We start from the raw sequence: 19,381 nt of genomic DNA, 5'->3' as shown, positions 1-19,381 counted from the left end.
GCTCTCTCTCTCCTCTCTCTTTCCTCTCAATTTCAAAACCTTCAAAGCTTTTCGCTCTTCTCTTTCCACGTCTCTCTCTCTCTCTCGTCCTCTCTCTCTCTCTCTCACTCTCGATCTCTTTCTCCATCTCTCTCTCTCTCTTCTCTCTCCTCTCTATATATATATATAATATATATATATATATATATATATATATATATATATATATATATATATAGTATATAAATAATTATAATAACAGATTCTACAGGTAACAATTATCATTACAAAATTAGAGAATATGTGTAGCTACACAGCAACTCAGGCCACCCCAGTGTGAAGGAAGATAACGCCATTTATGGGACAGACGTCTCATTATCCCATCTTTCCCACATTTCAGAACTTCTTCTTGCCTCACTGTTCAGGATGCCTTGGATGAGCGAGTTGCTGCTGTTTCACAGTCGGGTGATCAGACTGGATATTTTTAAATCCTGCAGGCGGTTTTCTGTCAACACCTGTGCGGCGGAGTGGTAGCGAAGAGTGTTGGTGAAGCCTGTCCACACTAGGAAACATTGTTTGCAAATAACATTTGAAAAGTGTTCAAACTGCTTCCAAACAATGTGTCTTATCCAGACTTCAGTTGTCGTCAGGATAGGTGAGGGAGTTTTAGAAAAAAGGGAGTGTCACACACACCTGCACATAATTATGTACACATGCATATGTGTACATATACATATGTACATAAAGGTGCATGTGTACACTCGGAAACCACAATCTCCGACCCACCTATAGGTCATGCTCTTAGTTTATGAGCGGGGCCTTTCTGGACGGCGGGCAACGCCAACTTTCACGGATTGAAACACACTCGAACACCTTTTGAACTCTTCCAGATTTTGCTTTAGGTGTGTGTGTGTGCTGCATATAATGCAAAGCAGTCATGGTATGATTATATAGACAACACTGCGTTGAATTCTACAACTTGTATGATACCGAAACGAAGGAAAAATGCCGAAACTGCCGGGTTATATTTAGGTGAGTGTGGAGGGGGAGGGAAGGGTAGAGTCTGCAAGTTGTGTGTGTGTGTGGAAGTGACAATCTGAGACAGCGTTACACAAGTGTTCGACGAATCACAGCGCCGACCGACCAAGCTAACGTAATGAGTAGGAGGAGCAGGAATTGCCTTATCTTGGTTTAAACGTCCACTGAAAAGGTAGTGTGCTTTGTCGACGTGCCATTCTGTTTGTCTGTCTGTATCTCTTTTACTCATGCTCTCTCTCTCTCATTTCCCGTTTCTCTCTTATTCTCTCTCTCTCTCTCTTACTCATACTCTTTCCCTTATTCTGTTTCTCTCTTACTCATACTCTCTCTCTCATTCTCTGTCTGTCAGTCTCTCTTTTTTTGTAAATCCCCCTAACAAATCGTCATGATATCATTGCAGCAGTGTCTATGTATATAGTTGAACGGATTCCCTGTATTTATGTATATGCTTTTTCATAAATCTCATTCTCGTGTTATTATCACAGATATGGAGGTTCAGCCACAACTTCGTGTAAGGCCACCGAGGACTAGAGCCAATCGACCTGATGTGATAACAGAGCGAGGAAAGATTACACGACGTTGTGAATAACACGAGAATGAGATTCATGAAACAGCGTATAAATACAGACTATCATGAGGCAGGGAAGGGGATACGGGAGACAAGTCGCCTCTTCGGTATCTCCAGAGATAAGGTCAGGCGTTGGCTGAGAAGACAAGAGAAGGAGGGTCACGTGCTCACTAGGCCCATTCCAGGAGGGCCACGAGTCACCATACATAGCGCCTCGGTGGCGTGGTTGGTACGGTGTTTGCGTTCCACCTCGGTGGTCGCGAGTTCGATTCTCGGCTATTCCATTGAGGAATGGGAGATGTGTATTTCTGGTGATAGAAGTTCACTCTCGACGTGGTTCGGAAGTCACGTAAAGCCATTGGTCCCGTTGCTGAATAACCGCTGGTTCCATGCAACGTAAAATCACCATACAAACACACAAACAAACGAATCACCACACGTAAGGAAGATGGCCGCATACAAAGGGAATCAGAGAGAGCACCACTCAAAACTCCAGTCAGTAAGCATAACAAGGGACGCACTAGTTCAGTGTTCACCCAAAAGCAACAAGGAGCCGATTGCGGGAGACGAGCCGACATTGTTTCATCCCTGCACGGAAGGAAACCTAACTGATGCCCACAGAGAACTGAGAGAAGCCCGTCAAAGGTTTGCCCGAGGCCCATGCGGATGTGGCACTCGACTTTTGGAGGCGTGTCATTTTCACCAGCGAGAAAAATTAACCATCTGTCGCAGCAGTCGGTCGGCGGCAGTGTTGGCGAATCCGCAAGACTAGATACGCTGAGACACATTCAAGAAATATCGAGAAGCAGTCGTGTGACAACCTGTATGCATGGATGGATATGGTTGGGAGGAGTTGGTGAACTAACTAACATTGAAGGATATATGATAGCAGAACAGTATATCAATATTCTCGAGACTCCTTGTTACCATCGTTGCAAGCATTATGCCATCCCGGAAACAGAGCCTATACATCTCGTGCCAGACCCCAGTCCAATCCGTACTAGCTGGTTCACTTACGGTAGATTCTTGGATGAGCCCTATTTTCACGAGACGTTTGTTTGGCGGCCGCTGATTGGCTGGTACCAGGAGGTAGGCAGTTCCCAGCCAATCAGCGGCCGCCAAACTAACGTCTCGTGAGAATAGGGCTCATCCAAGAATCTACCTTAAGTGAATCAGTTATAGTCGGGCAGTCATGCTTTGGTTTGAGACGCATGCAGAAATTAGACTATAGATCTGGCCCCCAAAAGGAGCCGATTGTAATCCCATAGAGAATCTATGGGCGCATATGATTCAGGAATGGAATGTAGAGGAGAAAACAAGGGATGCAGTGAGGAGACATGCACATATTGTGTGGGAGGGTATCAGAAACCGGCCAAACATTTGCATCAATCTGGTAGATTCCATGCTTGACAGACTGCAAACGCAGACAGTTATAGCAGCGAATGGAGGTTGGACGAAGTATTAACCTATGGCTGAGTCGAGGTTTTTGTAGTGGGAATTCAACGAGGGTTGGGGATTGGGAGGGAAGGATTGAGGTGCGGGGGTGGGGGGGTGGCGAGCGGTTAGCAGGTTGTTGCAAGGCTCGACATTTGCTAATGTTTACTTTTTTCAATAATTACAAATTTATTTGTGCGTAAGCACAACATTTTTTCTTTGAAATTCCCACATTGATAATTTGTTTTACACTAAATCAAAGAATGCGATTTGAAAATATCCAAATACAATATTTATTTTGTTTATATGATCTTTTCGTTATATTCCCTTTCACCTTTGCTCAGGTTACCTTACTGAAAACATGATTCGAACCAAGCAGGCTTCTAGTATCGGTTACAGAATAAAGGCTTTATTGTTAACACTATTTTCTGTTACATATATTACAAAATTCCACCATTATCTTGTTTTATAACTAAAAAGTTAAACATGAAAATGTTCGTTCCCAAGGTTGACTTCAATATTAGTTGTATGGATAATATTTTAACAAAGACTATGACTGAGATACAGAATCTTCTTTTACCTCCTCACAATAAGTTTCATCAGAATCACTATTGATATGTATGATACTTGAATTTTATTCGTCGTCTTGTTCGTCAGATGGTATAAAGATGCATTCATCTGAAGAAATATCAATAATTTCAACACTGTCATCATCTGACAAATCATCATTTTCATCTTGTGTTTCCAGAATCACACAAACATCATTTTCTTCAGATGTTTCATTTTCATCAGTTTCATTATCTGAATGTGACGAATCTTGGGTGGCTGGCTTTGATCCAATAAAATTTTGAGTAAGATGGGGTTATAGTCCTCATTAGGTTTTAGTTTATCACCAAATAAATGTTTTAATACACTTTAAGCAAGTTTATAATGTAACTGAAGGTTGATTCTGGGTGCATTTGTTATGCCGTGGATTTATATAATGCTGAGAGTCGAAATGAATGTTGGCCAAAAAACAATCTCTCTCTCTCTCTCTCTCTCTCTCTCTCTCTCTCTCTCTCTCTCTCTCTCTCTCTCTTCCCTTATATTTTATTAGTGTTATGTATTTTTGTGGTCATTTTGAGAGATGATGATGATGTGAAAGTGAGAGAAAGACAGACAGGTAGACATACAGAGAGAGATAATGATGATGATGATGATGGGAGAGGGAGAGACATGCAGATTATACCCTTCCCTCCACCTCCCCCCTTTCCTAACTACAACCCGGCAGTTTTGGTATTTTTTCTTCAGTTTTGATATTATACAGGTTTTAGAATTCAATACAGTGTTGTCTATATATTCATACAATGACTGCTTTTCATTATATGCAGCAAAATCATAAAAAAAAAAAAAAATAAAAAACACCCAAAGCAAAATCGGGAAGAGTTCAAAAGGTGTTTGAGTTTGTTTCACTCTGTGATAGTTGGCGTTGCCCGCCGTCCAGAAAGGCCCCCCCTCATAAACTCAGAGCATGACCTATAGGTGGGTCGGAGGTAGTGGTTTCCGAGTGCTATATAAATATACACATGTGCACATCTACATATGTAAATATGTACACGTACATATGTAAATATGGATATGTACTTATGTGTATGCACGTACCGGTGTGTCTATGAATATGTAGGTACATAATGCACATATTAATATATAAGTACGTATGTATAAGTATATATATTTTTTTAAATATATTTATGTATATGTATTCATATATACACATACATAGACACATATATATACATTTTACATGTGTATATAGTATATACATATACACAAAGAACACTAAATGTTTTCTTATTCTGGATGGAAAACAAATTTACGCTAAAAAGTGTTTGCAATCAGTTTCTTTCCAAATAATGTCTCCTCCCAGTGTGGACGACAAGCCTTGAGGCGACTCAGTCTATCATTGTGAACAACAATGATACATCTGATGGCCTCTCGGGTATGGGTCCCGAGTTCGTCCAAAGGGAACGCCCATTTTTGCTGTAGCAGTACAAGTGTTCCGGTGGCAGTTTCGTGTTTCGGTGTCAAAATGCAAACCACCTTGCCGTCATGTTACAGGTCGCACATGGTTTACGTTGCCTCTGTTCTATGTCTGCCGTATCTCTTAGATCGTCCGTGATGACGTGGCCCAAAATTCGGAATTTCGTACACGAAATCCAGACGATCATTTCCGAAGAAAATTTGTGGTTCTGCAATATACTTATGCTATCTCGGGAGCAGCGACATGCATTGGGTCTAGGTTTCGTATTATACTAGAATATCAAATTCCTCTGCATATGCGCAGCACTGATGGGAAATCAGAACCATGCCGTCGGCGTAGCCAAGGTTGTTTATAGTTGTTTCGTTGGGAGTGAGTTGAGTGTGAGATTGAGGGTACCTGTGTACGTACGTCACAGGTAAGGAGAGAGACTGCCCCCTTCCGAAGCCCGTTTAGGGAGCCGAAGGTGACAATATGTTGCCCCATTTGAGACATAATTGGTGCATGGAGAACCAGCAATATGAATATAGAGGTATGCCTCTTTTGAGCAGCTTCAGGGAGAGCTTCAGGCAGTTTATTTTGTCAAATGCTTTTCTCACATCTGCAAAACATAGGAATACAAGAGAGGCTGATGGTAGGTAATAGTTCAGCCATTCTATCATGATGTAGATGCAGGTGTGGTTAAGTGGTTTGCTTTAAATCCGAGCTGGTTGTCTGTGTGGCGGAAAGGGGAGAAGTCTCGCAATTGTAGTAACTGCAAACGGGCGATAATTCCCAGGGTCAGCTGCATCTTTTAGCTTGTTTCTGATTAATGATATTAAGTGAACTGAGAGAAGGGAGTCTGGGAGAAACTGGTAAATGAAGCACGCAGTGAAAATGGCAGCTAGAAAAATGTTAATATTTTGTGGAAGAATTTGAAAGCCTCTGCAGGAAGAATATCGCAGCCGAGCGATTATTAATAAGCAAGTTGTTTGTGGCATCACTGACGTTACCAGTCGTAATACGATCAACGAAATAAAATTGAATGCTGTATGTGAGGACGTTATCTTTTATCCTTCGGGAGTCTTGATCGTTTATCCAATTGAGGAGAGTGAAGAGGTGATCGCCCGACATTCTTGCAATAGCCTCGTCGCCGATGGCTTCTCCTACTCTGTGATGGATTCTTAGTTTTGGGATCTAGGGCTTGAATGTCATTCCTAAGACGAGGGTAATCTCCAGATTCTAGTTTTCTAGACGAATACATCTGCTCTTGGTTGCTTTTCGTTTATTATGAAGCACTTAAGAGCAAGTTTGGACAGCGCTCCCGCCCATCTCATCAGCATTTTCCATCTACGGTCAAAACATTTCCCGTGAATGTGCATAGAGATCTTTAGGCAAGTCATTCCAGTCAGGTATGTTACGAGAGTTTCCTTGACGAAACTAAAGGTATCCCTCGCTGCCTGTGGCAAGCAGAGTGGATTTTATATTCGAATAGTATTCTTTCAGACCTCTCCTGTGGTGGTCATTTCTACATTTTGGGTTAATGCAAAATTAGGCGTCTGCCGGTTGAACTCTTGACCGCAACCTGTTTTCAAAGTTAACCCAAAAGAATCTGGTTATCTAGTGGTTTTTAGAGTCCCAGTTACACGCACGCGCACACACACACACACACACACACACACACACATATATATATATATATATATATATATATATATATATATATATGTGTGTGTGTGTGTGTGTGTGTGTGTATATATTTACATATATATATAGTATATATATATATATATATATATATATATATATATACATATATATATATATACATGTGTGTGTATATATATATATATATATATATATATATATATATATTATATATATATATAATATATACATGGGCATGTTTTTCACCTTCACGATTCTTATTGTTGCCTATCGTCTTTGCAACATCGACTTCTTTGATGCTGAGTTTCTCATATTTTCTCACTACTACATTTATTCTTTCTTCAAAATTCTGTATAAGGGCACAAAGTCGGGGAGTGGTTTCCTTTTCTTTCACTTGCTACGGTCCGTTTTGCCTGTGTTGCAGGAATGTCAAGCAAGAACTAAGAGACATTACACTCATCAACCGGATTCGTAGTCATCTCCTCCGGCGGAAGTCCACAGGTGCTGATTTTCATCACAAAGGATCCCAGTAGGTTGGGCTTGCAATAGACAAGTATTTCTAAATTGGTGTAAATGCAATGTAGTTGGGGGAGGGGGGGTGTTGAGGAGGTGGAGGATGGGTAAAAACGGTAAAAAAATGGCCTTTCAGATTGCAACATTTTATTTGCAAATCCGTTGTTTGTGAGCAGCTGTTGTACTCTGTCCAGCTTTGCGTGTGTCGCTTTCCACGTAGTACAGTGGGTAAAGGCCCAAGGCAAGTAAGATATGACTACCGACCGTTGAAATACCACTCCCATTGAGGCAACGCCCGACGTTATTACAATGAAAATGTCGGCTAAGTATCTTGCAATAAACAACATAACCATTTTCATGCTGTTTCTAAAGTCATTTTGGCGTCCTCTTCAGTTTCTATATTACCTAAGGCAAAGGTATGTCTCTGGGCACTGAGGCTTTTGCTGAGTTATTGGTGGTCATTCCCTATCCATCTGTATGTGGGCATATTATGAAAGGACACCAGCATTATATATGTCGTCACTAATAAGACAAAAGCCCCATGAAAAGCGCATGACGCCTCCTGTCACAAATAGTCTTCTCTGATATCAATAAATAGAAAATGTGCTAAGTTCTGAAGTCCTGCTCCGCTGAAAGGATTTTATTTCCTCATTGTTAAGGTAGATAGATGTGTTTAGGAAGAGAGACATATAGACGCAATGTCTGAAACTCTCCCTTCTGTGGCTTGTGAGCAAATCGTGTGTTTCATCCTTGCAAAATGTTTCTATTCTAATATTTCACCTACCGCCAGACTTTCTCACCCTTAGACATTTAAATGCATTATTCTCATATTATTTTTTCTTAATATCGTATAATCTTTAAGCGTCTTTATATTCCTCGAAGTATGAGGACAAATAACAATACATGATGGCTGTAGTCTCCAGTGTGCAGACATCAGGTTTCTTACCATCAGTAAGATAGTCAATTTTCCCTGGCTAATTTCTTCTGATTTAACGAATGAACTCCTCTGGTCTCTTGATTCAACAAGTCCCTCTTTACTCTGCAGGAGTGAAAAATTCGATGCTTGGTGCGACGATGACGACAGTGAAGATGGCAGCAATGACGGCGATGATGGGGATGGTTTCAGTGACAATGCTGACGAAGGTGATGGTTGACCCAGTAATAATGACGAGAAAGATATTAGGAATGATTGTTAGCGAATTTCATGATTCAAGTGACGCCGATGTCCAGGTTTGTGATGACAACGATGACGGCAGACGTGACTTTTCCGAAGATAACGATTATGATGATCAGTCAGGATCACTTGACGATATCGATAGGTATTATCAACGCGATGTCTAGATTCTGCAGCAGTTTTTCCACAATGGAAATCTGCTGATCCTTTTCGAAGGAAATAAATCAAGTTTGCCCTTTTTGGTTTTCGAATCAGGGGCATCATTGGTTTGAAATATTAGAAAGAAAACGTCCTTCGTGTGAAGTGATACAAGTACAAAAGTAGAAAATGGGCTGAAGTGTCTTCTACTATGACAGGTAACACTTCAAATGCTCACCAGATGCGGTAGAGTAAGGGTGCATCCCATGCCTCCGGAAAGCGCTGCCAGATGCACGATCCATGGCTAATTCAAACCTTAAATAAAATACAAATCATTGCGACTAGAGAGCTGCAAATTCATATGATTGATAATTGGAGGGTGGATGATCAAAATACCAATTTGGAGCCCTCTAGCCTCAGTAGTTTTTAAGATCTGAAGACTGACAGAAATAAAGTGCGGACAGACGGACAAAGCTGACACAATAGTTTTTATGTACAGAAAACTAAAAAGTTATTTCAGAATTTTATCCAAATGAACAATTTATTAGGGAGAAAAACTGTCTTCTTCCCGTTAGAACATTTGCAGCTGCTACATACCAGTCATATAAGAATTAACATATTTCTTACGAGGTTTTCCCGTGTCATGAAAGTTCTTATAACGTCACTGGTTCACTTCAGGGCCCAAAAGTTTTATAAGGATGATTTCGACACTAAGGAATCACGCTCGTTAAACTGATAACAGTAAATCAGGATGATAATAATGATATATTTTTTTCTTTGCTAACAGTCAGTCTTCCATTCCGTTAGACTTCATGTCCATGTTGTTTACTTTGGTTCCTAATTGCTCTCTGTCAATTTAAATACCAAATACCATTTTTAGTATTTTCAGTGAGTTATTTTGCTCATAAAGGTGTATAATATTTACTTGGGGAGCATTAAGTCACTGATTATTTACAAGGTTTTTTAGTACGAAAATAAATTTACTGATGATGAATAGCATTATTCTCTTTTGTTGGTTAGATAGATATTTTTAATGTTGTAATTTCTACATTGAATATTTGGAAAAACTGTTATTTTCTTGTACAAAAAGTTCCCAAGAAGTTTATCTATCGGTGTTTTCAGGGCCCATAATCTTTTCTATTAAACAGTCTGTCTAATTAGTAAAAAAACATTTTTTTTTTTTGCTTTGAAATAGCATAAATATTTCACATTTTTATATTTAGTTTTTAAAAGGAGTGATTCTTTAGCTATCTCTTATCTCCAAAAATGCTTTCCTTGTACTGTGTCAGTTATTTTTATAGGAATCAAGAGCTAATTATTCATTCCTGTTGATGAAGAAAACATTCTGGTTGTTTCATATTTTATGCTCTTGGACGTTTATTACAGCAAAGTTCCTTGAAGCTGAATACCGAGAGGCTTTATCAATTACATTTAGAAAAACACTGTGTACTTCTTGATAACAGAATCTAAGGAGGAGCAGGCAATGCGTGATGAGTGGTTTGACAAAATAATGTATTTCAATCTTATAAAAAAAAATACTGGAATGATAATTATTTTTATTATTATTTACCCTCTTTTTTTTGCATGTATTATTCATTCTTGTTTATTTGAAATTTGTGCAACTTGCAACCTGGTTTTCATATTTGTTTCATATGAAAATTTACATATTTTTATTATTTAACAATAATGAAAAGGATAAAGATAAAAATAATAGTAAGATAACATACTCATGTCAGATTGTAACTTTTTCTTGATTACGCCGAAGGCTTATTATCGTTTCAACGTCTTGAGGTCAACAGATTTAAACTTTTTTCCTTCCTTCCTAAACGTAAAGTATGATAGAATGTTCATTTTATTAAAGGTATAAAAACTTTTTGTTTACCAAAATTATAAAACCTGAGAAGACTCCAGATGAGTGTCAACGCTTTGTGATATTTGTGAAACAATGCAATGTTGAAGTCTCCAGTATATGAATAATTACTTCCTACACTGTTGCGTTGAAGTCTCCAGTATATGTTTCAGTGCAAAAGGGATGAGGTAAAGGACTCATACCCTCCTTTGCCTTGACTATGATCACTAACAGTCAACTGACAACCAGTTTTATACGTTCAGCTTTTAAGATATCACAAGCAAAAAAGTGACGAAATCACAAAAGGGGCAGTAAAGCCCAGTCACAAGAGACAGAAATGGAGGTCATGGAATACAAACAGGGGAGGGGGGGGGGGGGGGGCGTTCGGGAGGGGCCTCTAGGGCGTAGGACTTTACTCCACAACTTGATAAATTATGATGAAAGCAAAAAGTAGAAGTGGGACTCTCTTCTCAATCAGTAAAGAAAGTGAGCTCCATTATAATTCGCACAACGCTAACCACACCTGAAGAGTCAGACACTGAACTTATTCTAGCATTACAATCTGAAGACAGCAAATGTATCCACTCGGAAGTGGGCAGTCACATAAACGCAACGGTTTTTTGTGGGTAACTTTGTTTTCTTTAATATCTAATTAGCTCTACCTCGGAATTGGTATATTTTCATATATGTACCGAAGGGGAATTTTTAGTTGCTAATAATTTCGTCCCTTCATGGGATCGAACCATCGTCCAACAGACAGGCACGAAATCAGGACCGACATTGCCGAATCGGTAACGTCAATGTCGGTCCTGATTTCGTGCCTGTCCGTTGGACAGTGGTTCGATCCCATGAGGGGACGAAATTATTATCAACTAAAAATTCCCCTTCGGTACATATATGAAAATATATCAATTCCGAGGTAGAGCTAATTAGATATTAAAGGACATTTGTAGCTTGAATGATTTATATGAATCACGGTGATGTGATAATTATTCCTATATATATATATATAAAGGCCAACGTTAAGGATTTGTGTACTCCGTGTGGCATCTGTCACTTAGGGGAAAAAAAGCAATTTGAACCCAGCAGGTGAATAAAACTAGGATAGCCCTATGGTGGATGTGTAAGAATACTACCATCATAGGTTCTGCGGGTCGTAAAAGGTGACTAAAAGGACAGCTGCTGCCTTGCAGTCTTACTCTTTAGTAAAAGGCTAGGTCCACCTCCAATATCTGTGGAAACTGCTGCCTTGATATGGGACTCTTAGGTTTGAACCTAGGAAGAAATTCCTGAGGTTCGAGAATCCCTTCACCACATAAAGGTGGTTTCAAAGTGAGGGGGAATTCATTGTATTAGGAGTTTTTCATCTTTGTTCACTTCTTTGTTGATATCTGGACAAGATATTTCGATAATGGTATTTCTGAATATAGAAACAGTAGTAAGTAAATGCCACGGACGCTATCTAAGCAGGATGTCCTGCCCGGGAGACCAAACGCAACACGCAGGACTTTATGATAGCAACAGAGAGAGAAGAGAGAGAGAGAGAGAGAGAGAGAGAGAGAGAGAGAGAGAAATAGTAGTATCAAGGACTGGCTTGTTCCATATGAATAAGGTTCTTCATCTTCTGAATAATAATAATAGTATTCTTTGGAAGTTTCTTGAATTCCAAGACAAGGGCCTTTTTGTGGGTTTCTTGTTCCATACGAATAGAGTTATTCGCCTTCTTAATAATAATAATAATAATAATAATAATAATAATAATAATAATAATAATAATGAGCTGTCGCTCCGGAGTTTTAGAATCGAGCAAAGATGAGGGCTGGAGGAGGTTGTCTCCTCGAAGGGAAATCCTGAGCAGGAGTCTAGTGACGATAAGGGAAAATCCCTTTGATACAGGCGAAGGGTCGAGGAGGGCCAAGTCGACAAACGCTGCTGCTGCTGCTGCTTCTGCTGTTCTGCTGCATTCTCCCTCCCTTGCAGCATTTTGTTCTTTTGTGTCCTTCTTTCTACAGGATTCTTATTCAGGGCAAGGTCGAGAATGAATGTTCACCGATGATATGTATTTCCTCTCTCTCTCTCTCTCTCTCTTTCTCTCTCTGTCTCATCACAATTTGGGCCATAGTAGAATATATATATATATATATAAATATATATATATATATATATATATATATATATATATACTATATACATATATATATATACACTGTAGAAAGGTAAGTGAAACTGGGTCTTGGAACAGGTACTTTCGTAGTATATATTACATCTTCAAAATATACTACGAAAGTGCTTGTTCCATGTCCCTGTCACTCACCTTTCTACCATGGATTTAAGGATATTCTCAAATATGTGTTCCTTCGTGGTACATTGGATATATATATATAATATATATATATAGTATATATATATATATCTATATATATATATACGTACATATATATATATATATATATAATATATATATATATATTATATATATATATACATAATATCATATATATATATATATATATATATATATATATATACATATATATAAATAGGGAAAACGACCCCATTTCGGCTCAACCTCAACACCCGACCCACAATTCGACTCACTGGCGATAAACCCCATAAGCTTGCCTTTATCGTAACCTCATGTACGTTGACCATTAACGACTCCACGGGAAAACCACCAAACATTTTGCTCTAGTTCTGAAAAGAACCCCAAAATGGATTATGAATGACTCTTCGGATAGGGCAACTATGGTTTTTCTCGACACCTTGAAAATACCCCAGGGTCAAGATATACTCTACGGATAAAAAAACAACCATTTCACATAAATATGAATATGAAGGTATCGAGTTTAGATAAACCATGACTTAAATTTAGAACTCTTTCATTATTTAACTTGATGAAACAAGATTCAGTGATATTCCTTTTAACTGTATCATTACTGTAATGATACAGTTAAAAGGAATATCATTGAATCTTGTTTCATCGAGTCAAATAATGGAAGTGTTCTAAATTTAAATCATGATTTATCTAAACTCGATGCCTTCATAATGAAAAAAGTTGTGATACATGCGAGCAACACAGTTAATAGATTCAGTTTTATACATGTTTTTGTACTTTGTATGGCTATGATTGTTTCTCTTATGGCAAATATGTTTAAGTTTGTGATCGTGCGATATCCGATAATCCTGGATTATCACTTTGAATTTTACCTTTTTGACTATTAACCATTTGGTATTCTTGATCCTTTTGTTTACCTGGTAACTTTCTTTCCAACTGTATTTCAGTTTCATTCTTTCCTTGACAAATTCTCAGTAAAGACGAAAGCACATGGATTTCTTCCACTCATTTTCCTGTGGTATTCGTTTTTATACACGCACACACACACACACACACACACACACACACACACACACACACATATATATATATATATATATAATATATATATATATATATATATATATATATATATATATGAATCACGAAAGTTTGAAACGGTATAAATAAAGTATAAGCCACGAGGGAAAGTAAAACACTGGAGTAGCTAATCCAGTGTTTCGCTTTCTTTCGTGGCTTATACCTTATATATATATATATATATATATATATATATATATTATATATATATATATATATATATATATAATCCTTATCTTCTGACTTAAAGACGTAAAACAATTTTAGCAACGTGAAGAGCGAATCAAGGTATATAGAATCCCTAATTCTATATACCTTGGAGAGAATGAAACACTTTTGACAGATAATCTGCACTTCGAACCTAAAGGTGCTAAAATATTCTCATCCTCTATTATCCTACAGGTGTCTTCATCACAACTTCGTGGAGTAATCTCTGTCTCTTCCTTGTCTTCTTCTTCTTCTTCTCCTCTCTTCTTCTTATATCTGTTGATTAACGGATGCGGTTGATCGTTTGGCTGTTTGGAATAGACGATGAAAAATTATCAAGACTTCAAACCGCGAGTTAAAGCTTAGGAGACTGTTTTCATTATTATTATTGTTATTATTATTATTATTATTATTATTATTATTATTCAGAAGATTCTCTCTCTCTCTCTCTCTCTCTCTCTCTCTCTCTCTCTCTCTCTCTGTCAGATCAGCAGATTCACCGTAACACAAACCATTGTACTTACCTATTAGTCCTACACTCCTTTTTGGTCTTTTTCGTTTCCTGACATTGGACTTATAGAGACTGAAATTTTGATTACAGATATTTTGTGATACGAGAGAGAGAGAGAGAGAGAGAGAGAGAGAGAGAGAGAGAGAGAGAGAGAGATAATATATATATATATATATATATATATATATATATATGTATGTATGTATATATACATATTATATATCTGTATGTGTATACCCAACCTCTCTCATGAATCCATTTGCAAAGTCCATCACAGGAAATATGCAAGCAATTAATCAATCCGTTTGTGAAATGGTGAGTCGTTAAAGTTCTAGGTTTTAGATTCAAGATGACGAAATTTGTTAACCAAGGGGGCATCTTTAGTCGATAAGAAATTCCTCGCCTCGCGAGCGCGAAGCATTGAACCAACAAATTTAGAACATACAGTGAAGCACCTAGACCACACAGCCACCGCAAGGAGTGTATAAGTTTGCGCTGTCTCTCAACTATAAATCCCTGTCGCGCTCAGGTGTTCGTTGTTTTGCAGTCGACATCAACCCACCTCGACCTTGGTAACGTTGTAGTGCTTTTGTCCGCACGTAGCCATTATATGAGTCATATCACATTACCGTGATTCATATACATACATCGAGCTACAAATGGCCTTTACTATGTAATCCGCTCTGCCTCGGAATTAATATATTTTCATATATGTTTACCGAAGGAGAATTTTTTCGTCTAATTAGGTATTAAAGGACATTTGTAGCTCGATGTATGTATATGAATCACGGTAATGTGATATGACTCATGTATATATATATATATATATATATATATATATATATATATATATATATATATATATGTATATATATATATATATATATATACATATATATATATAATAAATATATATGTGTGTGTGTCAATATAGTCCACAGGAGGAAAAATAAAAAAAAAAAAATTACAGGAGAAAATAAAAAAAAAAAAAAAAAAAAAAAGAGGATAAAAGACTCTAGTAGCTAGATAATTTCGCCTTCCCCTAGGACTCTTCAAAAGCTTTATTCTAACTAAACAGAATGAGTATATGCAAAAATTCGTAAACACTTTCCCACTGGAAAAATAAAATTAATTTAACAATTGTCAGAGTAAAAATTAGGTTGTTTAGATCATAAACAAATGGTCACATTAGCAATTCAAACAAGTTAAAAGAGAGAACTATTCAACAATTTGGTGATTGGTCATTTAAACCTTTCTCTGAATTTGTACTATTGGGAAACAATATGAAGGAATAAAGGGTCCAATTTATATATGCCCTGACTGTTACTGAAGTTCTTTTGTTTGCTAAAACATATGCAAGCTGTTTCTAACAAATTTCTTGCGATCACATCTTTTTCCTTGAATAATGTCTCTGTTTTGTTCCAAAGGACAGAACAACCACAATTTTGTACATGTGAATTAACAGCACTGTTTGGAGAATTTGTTCTTACACAATATCGATGCTGGGGAATTCTCTTATCGATATTTTTTCCTGTTTGTCCCAGATAGAATTTGCCACATTCACAAGGTATTTTGTAAACCACGCCTTCTTCTTGTTTGGGGTTGTTGCAAATAACTGGCTTTCCTACTGCGTTGGAGTAAGAAAATGCCACTTTAAAGTTTAATAATCTCAAAGGATAAACAATATCAATGATCGAAGGGTGGAAAGGGAGAACCAGAGTATTACTCATATTATATTCCTTTTTGGTGTTTGTTCTATAATAAGTTTGTTTAGCCGAGAATAAACATTCCTCTATTTCCCTGATCGAAAAGTTGTTTTTCATGCCAATTCCACAAGACATTTGTTAGAAACAGCTTGCATATGTTTTAGCAAACAAAAGAACTTCAATATCAGTCAGGGCATATATAAATTGGACCCTTTAATCCTTCAAATAGTTTCCCAACAGTACAAATTCTTAGAAAGGTTTCAATGAGCAATCACCAAATAGTTGAATAGTTCCCTCTTTTAACTTGTTTGAATTGCTAATTTGACCATTTGTTTATGATCTAACAACTTAATTTTTACTTTGACAATTGTTATGTTAATTTTAATCGGTTTTTAGAAAGGGAACGTTTACCGGCCTGGAATCGAATTTTTATAGCAACTGTTTTTATTATATAAAACTAAACTCCATGTCTACCCTCTTTCATAGGACTTTTAACATAACGTCTGACTGGAATCATTTTCACAATGAAATAACCAATATTTCACTGACAATTGCTTTCCATCGAAACTTTTTTTATAAACACCTGTGCAAATTCTTAAACAATATCTTCCATCCTAAAATTAAAATACCAACAGTGCCAAAATTACGATTATATGCAAGTGTCCCATTTATTCATGAAACAGTTAATCGGAAAATATTTTCCTGCAATTGAATTAAGACTAATACCTTGCAACCCAATGAATATTAGATCTTTGTTTAAAAACAAGGAGAAACTCACTCCACTGATGACCTCAGGAGTCGCATATCTATTTAATTGCCCTTGATCTAATCTAGGGAAGTACGTCGGCTCCACACGGAGGTTACTTAAAGTAAGATTCGACTCTCATCAAGGCGTTAGTTATAGAACAGGTGTCAAATTAACTAATCCTGAGTTTTCATGTATACGTGAACATACAAAGAAATGTAAATATGACATGAATTACATGGAATTCATGTAGATATGACACGAATTACAGATTCCAAAATTATAGGTCAATCCCCTAACGAACAGTATTTAACTATTTTAGAGTCACTCTTAATTAAACAACTCGTTCCGCAGTTAAACACCCAGTCTTCCTCAACACCTCTGTATCTCTCTCTTTCAGAGTTCAAGTAGAAGTTGACACCGCCCGAATTGTCACTCCGATTCACTCGGTCTGTGTTTTCAGCACCGTATAGTAATAACTCCTCCCTACTTTTGTACTTGTCTTTTATAATATTTGCATAACTTTTTTTAACTTTTAATCTTGCATAGAAAAAAAATCACATATACGAAACTCCGATCGCCTATCTTCCCTTCTTCTTTCCTGCTATAACCTGACGTTGTGGAAGATTTGGCGCTAAAAAGTGGATCAATCTTTTTTTGTGACAAAACCTCTTATATCCTTCACACTCATTCCTCAGGCAGTATTTCATACAGTCCTCCATACTGCTTTGGTCGTCTTCTATGGCTGGAAACGGATTCGAGTGGAAATTCTTCGTCACTTCTCCAGTTTTCGAAAATTTAAAGTGTGTGTTGTTGTCGCATTAGTAGTAGTGTGGACGGGGTCAGGGAAAAGGTTGTCTTTGTAACGGCTCTTCTTCCCGGAATGTTTTTCTCGCAAATTCTAACTTTTTTCTTATACATGTCACTTTTTATTGTTTCCCATATCAGAAATTCTTCAGTGGTCATTTTTCTTATATTTCAATTATGGATTCGCCGTTGTTTCCCTTAATTTCCGTATTTCAAAAGTGTATAAACCCTTTTTGTTTGATTTGGTTTTATGTACAGCCCTCCATGGGGATGACTCCCTCTCTGGCGGCCCCTAGTACGTCTCCTAAATAAGTTGCTTCTTATATTTTAGTGCCGGTGGTATTCTGTCACTGTAAATTCGTCCTCTTATTAATCTTGCAGCTCTGTTTTATCCTTGCAATATTCTTAGTAGGTAGGAAGACCGTAGTATATAAAGTTACAGTACTCAAGCCTCGAAATTATTTGGAGAAATTAGGGGAGAGAGAGAACATATATATATATATATATATATATATATATATATATATATATATATATATATATATATATATACCTATATACATATATGATATATATATATATATATAATATATATATATATATATATATATATATATATATATATATATTATATATACATATATGATTATATATATATATATATATATATATATATATATATATATATATATATATATATATATATATATATATACATATATATATATATGATATATATATATATATATATAGATATATATATATATATATATATAAACAAACCCATTGCTTAGATAGAAGCTGCTGTTCCCGCTCTCTTTCTCTCTCTCTCCTAATTTCTCCTCCTGGCTGTCATTCTGACATAATGACATTTACAGTCCAACTCAAACGTGAAGGCAGATTCTTATTTAAAATATAAAAAGCAAACTCTGGCAACTCACGATCATTTAAGAATTTAGTTTCAAATAACGTCATGTGGGCTTTAGTAAACTCGGATGACGCCACCGCCGATTAAAATTCCTTTTGATATCCTCCCAGTGTCACTGCAAGCGTACGGACACACGCACGGACAGCCTTAAACACGCGAATGCATTTCGTTTGAATCAGCTGACTGCCAACAAAGGTGTATCGATTGAAATTTCGTTTGATTCTATTTCTGGTCAGCTCAACAGAACCTTTTTCCTACAAAGAGCGTTTTTGGGACGTGGTTTCCTGCCCATATGATAGTGTCAATTACGAAGTTTATGCATAGAATAGAAACTTTTTAAGTCAAGGAGGCCCGTATCATGAAGAATTAAGTCTAATAGCTTGGTAAATGAGTTATTAGTTACTGCAGCAGCGCACGAGGTAGGTACAGCATATTCCTCCACATCTCCTCTCTTGACATGTCGTGGCACTCTTGGAGCAGTTGTGCCATATCGCTCTACGTGAAAGACGTCAACAGGACGTGACGTCATTCAGAGGCCGAACGTCCTAAAGCCTCCGACGACGGGAGGATAGGATGGAAACTGTCACGTCTCGCCCTCGATGGATCTGTTGTCAACAGGATATTTTGGGCTGACTTGATAAGCGGAGCGACGCTGAACATATTAAGCAGCGCCATTTTTTTTTTTTTTTTTTTTTTGATTTTTTT

The sequence above is a fragment of the Macrobrachium nipponense genome, chromosome 41 (assembly GCF_015104395.2).
Source record: "Macrobrachium nipponense isolate FS-2020 chromosome 41, ASM1510439v2, whole genome shotgun sequence".
In the NCBI taxonomy this organism is placed as follows: Eukaryota; Metazoa; Arthropoda; class Malacostraca; order Decapoda; family Palaemonidae; genus Macrobrachium; species Macrobrachium nipponense.
This window is presented reverse-complemented; position numbering follows the sequence as displayed.